This window comes from Bos mutus, chromosome 25 (genome assembly GCF_027580195.1).
Source record: "Bos mutus isolate GX-2022 chromosome 25, NWIPB_WYAK_1.1, whole genome shotgun sequence".
In the NCBI taxonomy this organism is placed as follows: domain Eukaryota; kingdom Metazoa; phylum Chordata; class Mammalia; order Artiodactyla; family Bovidae; genus Bos; species Bos mutus.
This window is the reverse complement of record NC_091641.1, coordinates 3,483,232-3,492,118: the sequence shown is the minus strand read 5'-3', so window position 1 is coordinate 3,492,118 and position 8,887 is coordinate 3,483,232. Positions and strand designations below refer to the sequence as shown.

At 45.9% G+C, this 8,887-nt stretch overlaps 1 non-coding gene across 1 annotated transcript; it reads left to right on the top strand.

Moving 5' to 3' along the window:
• Positions 1–1,519: 1,519 nt before the first annotated feature.
• On the top strand, positions 1,520–1,592 carry TRNAE-CUC (transfer RNA glutamic acid (anticodon CUC)). The gene has a single exon. It is a non-coding gene; the product is annotated as a tRNA-Glu (tRNA).
• The last annotated feature ends 7,295 nt before the right edge of the window (positions 1,593–8,887 follow it).

The window sequence follows — 8,887 nt, the reverse complement described above, 5'->3', positions numbered from 1 at the left end:
TGACGCATAGCCACGGCCAGACCATCCGGGCAGCAGCCTTGACCTGTTCCCACCCTTCATGACCCCGGAGAGGGATGTCCTTGGCCTGCCCTGGCCTGGGGGTCTGCAGCCCCCTGCCCCACCAGGGCGTGTCCGGCCTCAGCCCTGCAGGCTGGAAAGCCAGGGCCAACAATGTCACTGTCAGCTCCGCTCGGCCCCGGTGCTCAGGGGGACATTGGTGACGGGAGGACCCTTAAGAGCCAGTAACTCCCGCTTAAAAAAAAAAAACTATTTGTTTGGCTGAGCCGAGTCTTAGTTGTGGCCTGTGGGATCCAGCTCCCTGACCAACGACCGAAGCCTGGATTTGGGAGAGTGGAGTCTCAGCCACTGGGCCACCAGCGAAGCCCCCCATCACACCCGCGTGGCCACTTCCTCCTGTAAAGCTGAGCTGCTCTGGGGCCAGGCTGACTGCAGTCTCCAAGACCCCAGGCCCACTGCGCCGTGCGGCTTTGGGCCCTTCCCACTGCTCACAAAGTTCGGCTCCCCCACTCCCCTCACAAGGCATCCCCCCAGGCTTCTGCGGGCCAGGCATCTGGTTTCAGCAAGAGCTTGGTAGCAAGCTGATAGCGGCTTTTCACGAGCCATGTTATCTAGTAGCTACATCAAAACCACAAGCCCCAAACCCCAAAGGGGACCTCCTGCTGGAGGCTGCCTCCCTGCGGAGCCCAGCGGCTCCAGTTAGGCAAGATGCTCATGCCTGTTCTGCGCCCAGTGTCTAGAGAGGCTGCCCGGGCGCTGGGCCCCCGGGATAACCCTGACCGGTCAGCAGTGGCAGCAAACGGCAGGGCATCGCGCCCTCTAGCTCCCCGCATGCGGCTCCCAGAGTGTGGAGGGCAAGCTGCTAACTCAGAGTTCACCAACCTCAACGTTCATCTCATCCCAAAACAGCCCCCGAAGTGACGCACAAAATAAACCCCACAGTACGTTTACCCCTCCCCCCTCCATGCCTGGCGTTCCCCAGCCCCCCGGTCCTGTGGTAAGATGGGCATTTAGGTACCTGTATCCACAGGCTTGACGGTGAAGCATCTGCCCACAGTGAAGAAGACACGGATTCAGTTCCTGGATGGGGAAGATCTCCTAGAGGAGGAAATGGCAATTCACTCCGGGATTCGTGCCTGGAGAATCCCATGGACAGAGGAGCCTGGTGGGCTGCAGTCCACGGGGTCGCACAGAGTCAGACACAGCTTAGTAGTGACTAAACCACCAGCACATCCGACAGGGAAATCAGAGTTGGAGGTTCCTCCTCCCAGTGTGTTCAGACAGCCCTCTGGACCTTCAGTCCCCCTGGGACAGGGAGTCTTAGCCACTGGACCACCAGGGAGGTCCCTGCGGGCAGGTCACATGCTGGGAGCTTCCGTTTTCTTGTCTGTCTGCTCGGTGAAGCAGAGGTGACCCTTCCCCGGGCTGCTGGGAATGAGGCTGGGATGACGTCACCGATGCAGAGTGCAGCCAGCAAGGACCTGGTGCGTTATTTGGGAATTCCCTGGTGGTCCAGCGGTTAGGACTCTGTGCTCTCATTGCCGAAGGCCCAGGTTCAATCCCTGGTCAGGGAACTAAAGATCCCGCCGGCTGTACCGTGCGGCCAAAAAAAAACCCAGCACCTGGCACACCCACCTCGCGGTCTGTGATTTGCCTCCTTACCCGTTTGATGGAGTTTCTGTATCCAAACCTCCCCATTTTCCATGAAGTCTCACTGTTCTTGCTATTTCTCTGATTGGAAATTAAATTTCTAATGCACATCTCAAAAATTAATTCTTGCCTGCCCTCGGCTGCAGACGTTTTCTCCCTCTGCGTTCCTCTCCGGGCTTCGTCGTGTGAGCTTTCACGTTGAGGTCTGTTTCTCTGGCTGCACTGGGTCTCCACTACAGACCGGGTCTGCGTGCAGGCTTTGTCTAGTTGCGGCGACCAGGGCTACTCTTCGCTACAATGCTGGGGATTCTCACGGTGACGGCTTCTCGAGTTGCAGAGCACGGACTCTCGGGCGCGTGGGCTTCAGGAGTTGTGGTGCACGGGTAGTTGCTCCGAGACATAGTTTATCTTCCCAGACCAGGGATTGAACCCGTGTCCCCTGCACTGGCAGGCGGACTCTTATCCACTGAGCCACCAGGGAAGTCCCAGGTCTGTGTTCCTTTTTCAGTTAATATTAGGTATGCTGTGGTGTTCCTGGCGAGCTACAGTCCATGGGGCCGCAGAAGAGTCAGGCACAACTGAGCAACTAAACAGCAGCAATCCAAATACAGTAGTGTCTGTATGTTAATCCCAACCCCTTCCTGCCCCTTCAGGACCATGCGTTTGTCTTCCGTGTCTGTAGGCCCGTCTAGCACCGTTTGTTGAAGAGAATACTCCCCCTTGCTGATTCGCTTTGGCATCTTTGTCACAAATTAATCATATATGTATGGCTCTATTCCTGGGCTCTCTATTCCATCACAGTCCAAGAGAAATAGAACCCAAGCTATAAACATAAGTAGCAGGTATCATTTTGAATTTTCTGGTAACCACATATTACAAGGCGGGCAGCTATTGGACTGCTATATTAATAACGTGTAGTTTAGTCACCCAGTACCCGCAGGCACTGTTTTATGAATGAACCCAGCCTGGCAAACACGGGCAATGGGGTGTCATGAAGTATGCATCAGGTGAAATAAAACAGGCTCAGTCGGTCCATAGGCTAGAGCCTCAGCTGAAAGCTGAGCCCATGAGTTGTGACTTCAGTGCAATGTTATGTGAAGTTGTTAGTGTTAGTCGCTCAGTCGTGTCCGACTCTTTGTGACCCCATGGACTAGCCCACCAGGCTCCTCTGTCCACGGCATTTCCCAGGCAAGGATACTGGAGTGGGCTGCCATTCCCTTCTCCAGGCGAAACTGTGTACTCAGCGCTAAACATCTCCTCCCAGCCTGGCTCAGGAGAGCAAAGAGCAGGATGCTAGATCTGTGATCAATACCATGAGTAATACGAAGTTTATTTAACTCTAAGAGGCAAGAAATTGTTAAAAGACTGAAATAAATCTTAAAATAAGTGTTAGTTAAAACTAACCTATAATATTCTATGCCCGCCTCATGGATTAAGTTTTTAAAAGCAATCAGATGAGACTTACTGGTTAAAAAAACAAAGATTTAAGGGAGAAGTAACATTAGGAGAACAAAGGTTGTGAATCAGCGTGTCTTTAGAATTATCGATTAGTTAACAAAAAATAAACAACAGAGACAGAACAAACTGCTGGGCTCAGCACCACTTTCCTGACTCCAACCCCCGAAAAAACAGCAGAAAATGTAGTTTTAATGAGAGTGAATACATCATAGGACTAGACTGACTGTAGAAGAGTTTTTTTTTTTTTATTTTATTGAAGTGTAGTTGATCTTACAGTGTTCTGCTGATTTCTACTATACAGGAAGATGATTCCATTATGCATGTGTATACATTCTTTTTTATACGCTTTTCTACTGTGGTTTTTTCAAATATCTATCTGTGTCTTTATTTGGCTGCCTGAGGTCCTAGTTGCAGCACCCAGGGTTTTATTTGCATCACATGGGCTCTTGCGTTGTGGAAGGTGGACTCTCTAGTGTACGGGCTCTGGTGCGCGTGGGCTCAGCTGCTCCATGGGATGTGGGATCCTAGTTCCCAGCCAGGGATCGAACCCGTGCCGACTGCATTGCAAGGCAGATTCTCAACCACTGGACCTCCGGGGAAGTGTCCTTTATGGTTTATCATAGGATATCAGATCTAGTTCCCTGTGCTATGCAGCAGGACCTTACTGTTCATCCGTTCTCTATATAATAGTTCGTATCTGCTAACCCCAACCTCCCTGTCCTTCCCTCTCCAACTAGAAGATTTTCTGAAGATTAGAAAGCACACAGAATATGATCTATGGAGGGAGAAAAGACAACAAAAGCAGTAGCCCAAAAGCAACAGGAAAGCTGGGGATGTCGTTGAAGGATGTTCTGAGCCCACAGGACAGCTGGGATGAGAGCCCAGGGCACCTGGCTGCACCCGCTGACTTCTCCCTCACAGTCCTTCTCTCTGCCAAACGTTTGCCTAAGTAAGTTAGTATTTTAAAAGTGATCTCAAGTTACAATACTTTGGCCACCTGATGTGGAGAGCTGACTCACTGGACAAGACCCTGGTGTTGGCAAAGACTGAGGGTAGGAGGAGAAGGGGGCCACAGAAGAGGAGATGGTTGGACGGCATCATCCACTCGATGGACATGAGTTTGAGCAAACTCCGAGAGACAGTGAAGGAAGGGAAGCCTGGTGTGCTGAGGTCCATGGGATTGCAAAGAGTCAGACACAACTGAGCGACTGAGCAACAGGTTATAGAACTTAAAACGCACAGGGAGCTCAGCTCGGTGCTCTGCGATGACGCAGAGGGGCTGGGATTGGGAGTTGGGGAGCGTGGGAGGGGAGGTCCCAGAGGGAGGGCCGACTGTGTGCACAACAGAGACTAGCACACACTGTAAAGCAATTGCACTCCAATAAAGAACAACTTTAAATGAAACTAAGATCAGAAGAAAGGAAGAAAGAAAAATTCCCCCACTAAAAAGCATCGCATAAACAACAAGGTCCTACTTATAGCGAAAGAACTATATTCAGTGTCCTGTAATAAACCATAATGGGAAAGAAGAAAATAACAATAAAAAATAAATAAAGTACAATGGGAAAAAAGCATCCCGGTTCATTACCACAAATAGCATTTCTTTTACATTTTCCTATGTTCAAGTATATTTTACATATGCTTATTTGTAAGAGAAGCAGGCCTACAAGTTTTTGTCCTGTTTTTCATTTAACCTTATATAACATATTTGGGGGCAAGGAAAAGGGGACGACAGAGGGTGAGATGGCTGGATGGCATCACCGACTCGATGGACGAGAGTTTGAGTGAACTCCGGGAGTTGGTGATGGACAGGGAGGCCTGGCGTGCTGCGATTCATGGGGTGGCAAAGAGTTGGACACGACTGAGCGACTGAACTGAACTGAACTGAACATATTTGCCATCTTGTCACTGAATCTTCACAGCTTTTGTTTTTAACATCTACATAATATACGTTGATTATGATTTATTTTCTTTTTCCCTTCTTTTTGACCATTTGGGTTGTTTCCAATTTGTGCTATTATAAATAATGCTGTAATTGACATCTTTATTTCCTTGGCTGAATTTAAATCTGTTTCATGAATTAAAAGCAGCTGAATTGACTTCTGCTTCATTCCTTTTTGAACAGAAATGGAATGTCCTGGTTTCGTAACAAGGAACAGTCTAAATTTAGGTTTACAGATCAGGCTGTATGACAAGTCACAATCGCAGTGGCAGAGTTCCTAAAGCGTTTCAGCGTCTACTCAGCTTGCTTGTTCCTCTTTTGGGACCACAGTGAGTCCGTGTTGCTTTGGTTTACAAAGAATCCCAAGATGGACAGTCTTACCCTTGACAGGGCTAATTCTGTCTTCAACAGTATGACTTCCAGATGCACTACTTTCTGCAGTTCTTTCTGTTCTTGACCAAGGTCAAGGTCAACTGTGAATGCATAATTCTCAAGTCATTTAAAATACTAGGTAACACTGAGGGGGTTTCTGTTTTTTCACAAAGTATTTTGTTGCTCCAGAAAAGTAGTGTATAATGATATTATGGCAGAAATGGGGTGCATGATTTTTTTTTAATAATTTGAGGTCTTAGAAATTTTGAATATGATACTGAAAATTTTAAACTCAACAAATGAGTAGGAGATTGATAGAACTAAAAATAGATTATTTCCTGACATCCCTGGAGGTCCAGTGGTAAATCACCATGCTTCCACTTCAGGGGGACTCAGGTTCAATCCCTGGTCAGGGAACTAAGATCCCACATGCCCTGTGGGTCCCCCCCACCCCAAAAAAAAAGGAAAAAAAGCTAAAAATGGATTATTGCCTGAATAATTGAACCATTCCAAAGCCATCTAACATGAATTTCATAAGTAGAGAATTAAAGAATGGAGGAGAGGAAAAAAATTAATAATAAAATCATCCAGAGTTAAAAGACACAAGTATTGGGGTTGAATAGGTTCACCGTAAGTTGATCAGAATGCATGAAACAGAGAAGCAAAACCATGGAGTGAAGAGAAAGTCCAGAAAGATTACAAAGCAGACAAGAGAAAGAGCAGGAATAAAATTAGGTTCTGCCCTCTCATTGGCAACAGTGGATAGACAAGACAAAGGGGCAGCAACCTGAACAGTCTGAGGATAAAACTACCCTGAATCCAGCATTTCAGACGCAGTCCAAAAGCAGGACTTCAGTGTGAAATCAAAATCAAGACACTTCAGATATACCAGAACTGAAAGCATTGACCATCCATAAATCTCTTTTGAACAAATTTGTTAAGGATTTGCTCCACTAAAACAAAAATAATGAATTTAAGAAGGCAGCACAAGATGCAAGTAACTATACGAGAAAAAATAAAATCACTCCAACAGTCATCTCACGAGCTCCACGTGTAGACAGCTGAGAGAATGGAGGGGACAAAAAATTAGGTCTGACAATTCAGGAGGCATAACAGTCTTAAACGTGTCATTGAAAACTTTAAGCTGAAAACACCTAAAGAATCCCACTTGGGAAAGGTGTGTTAGCAAGAAGAGAAGGAGGCTGGTAGGAAATAAGAGGAGTAAAATTATGTGAAAAGTCTAGTCTTGCTGAAGAGAAAATTAAAAATCTGATTAACTCTGGACATGTTTTAAATTTTAAAACAGTTATTGCAAAAATAGAATTATATGTATAACTTCTTAATTTCAAACCACTGGAGGAAAAATAATAAACATGATATGGTCAATCTTCAAAAGACAGGAAATAAAACATAAATTAAGATGGGGAGAATGTATTAATATTAAAACATATTGGTAACAGCAACAAGTAAAAACCTGTAAAGTTCTCCTATTAAGAGGAAAAACTGTTTAGAACGTATCAGATAGTAGCCGCTACGTGTATTTAAAACAAATGACCTGAGACAAATGACACAGAAAGTTTGCAATTAAAGAGATAACAAAAAGACGGCTTCTAGTTAACGTTAAGAAAACAGGTAATTACTATGCATTTTAAGCTATATGTGGAGTAAGATGGAAATTTTACTTTAAGTTAATTCATAACATAATTTTAACAATAAGCTAATTCATAACATAACTTTAAAATCTGCTCGTTAGTCCAAAATTAAAAAGGAAGATCAAAATTCAGTGAGACCAAAAATTACCCATCTCAAGAACTTTAAAAAAGTAAGCTGCAAAATAAACTAAAATAAGAAGACAAGAAGGAAATATTAAAGAAAAGAAATTAATTTTTTAAAAATATACAACAGGGAGGATAAAAAAGCCAAAAGTCCTATCTTTGAAAAGATAAAATCAGTAGAGTAAGATTAGTGGTTCTCCGGCAAAAAAAGAGAATGAATAAATAAACATTAAGGGTGAATAAGATAACGTTTCTACAGATATTTAGACAGTAAAAATAAGAGCGAATTTGCTAATAGGAGCAAAGTTATACACTTGAGAATTTAGGTGACATTGGCAAATACACAGAACACCACCACACCTCACCAAAACTGACACAAGAAGAAACAGAAAATTGGCATAGTACTATTAAATGCAGGCTTCCAGCCCAGCACAGTCCAACCCAGAAGGGAGAGTCAACGCTAAAACAGGCTTGGAGTTTTGATAATGTCTCAGGTCAGACAAGTTGATTTGAGATTGTTTTTTTGCTTCTAAACTGACCTGGGAATGCCTGTCCTGTAAGAATGAATCCAAAATGTGTGGGCTAGCCAAATTTTTACTGGGAGGCAGAGGAAAGTTACTAAAACAACAAAAATTTTTTAAAGATTTGTTTTGATTTTTGTCTGGAAGCAGTGTTTTACTCATCACCCTGGGTATAGATAAGTGAAAGTGAAAGTGAAGTCTCTCAGTCGTGTCGGACTCTTTGGGACCCCATGGACTGTAGCCCACCAGGCTCCTCCCTCCATGGGATTCTCCAGGCAAGAGTACTGGAGTGGGGTGCCATTTCCTTCTCCAGGGGATCTTCCCGACCCAGGGATTGAACCTGGGTCTCCAGCATTCCAGGCAGAAGCTTTAACCTCTGAGCCACCAGGGAAGCCCTGGGTATAGATAGCCCCTACTGAATTCAAGATTTAAAAAATATTTTCCAGAGTTATTGACATATAATTGACATATTGCATTGTATACATTTTATATAATTTTTACTTGTTTATTTGTCTGACTGTGCTGAGTCGTCTTAGCTGCGTGTGCTCTCTGCTCTAGTTGCAGAAGGTGGGGGCTCCTCTCTGGTTGCGGTGCGCGGGCTTCTCGCCGCAGCGGCTTCCTTTGTTGCGGAGCACCGGCTCTGGGCGCTCGGGCTCCCGCAGTTGCGGCTCCCGGGCTCTAGAGCGCAGGCTCATTAGTTGTGCCGCCCGGGCTTCGCCGCCCCTCAGCGTGTGGGTTCTTCCCAGACCCGGGATAGACCCCCGTGTCTCCTCCATTGGCATGCGTGCTTCATCGCTCAGTCCTGTCCAACCCTTTGCGACCCTTTGGACCCTAGCTCGCCAGGCTCCTCTGTCCATGAGATTCTTCAGGCAAGAGTACTGGAGCAAGTTGCCATTTCCTCATCCAGGGGATCTTCCCAGGCTGAGGATTGAACCCCTGTCTCCTGCGTCTCCTGTATCGACAGGCGGATTCTTTACTGCTGCGCTAGCTGGGAAGCCCAGTTTTTATGCCAGTACCATGCTGTGTGACTGCTATAGATTTACTGTCAAGTTTTAAATCAGTAAGTGTGATGCTCGGAGTTTCATGGCAGTCTAGTAGTTAGGACTCTGCACTTTGGCTGCTGAAGTCCGGGGTCCAGCCCCTGCTCAGGG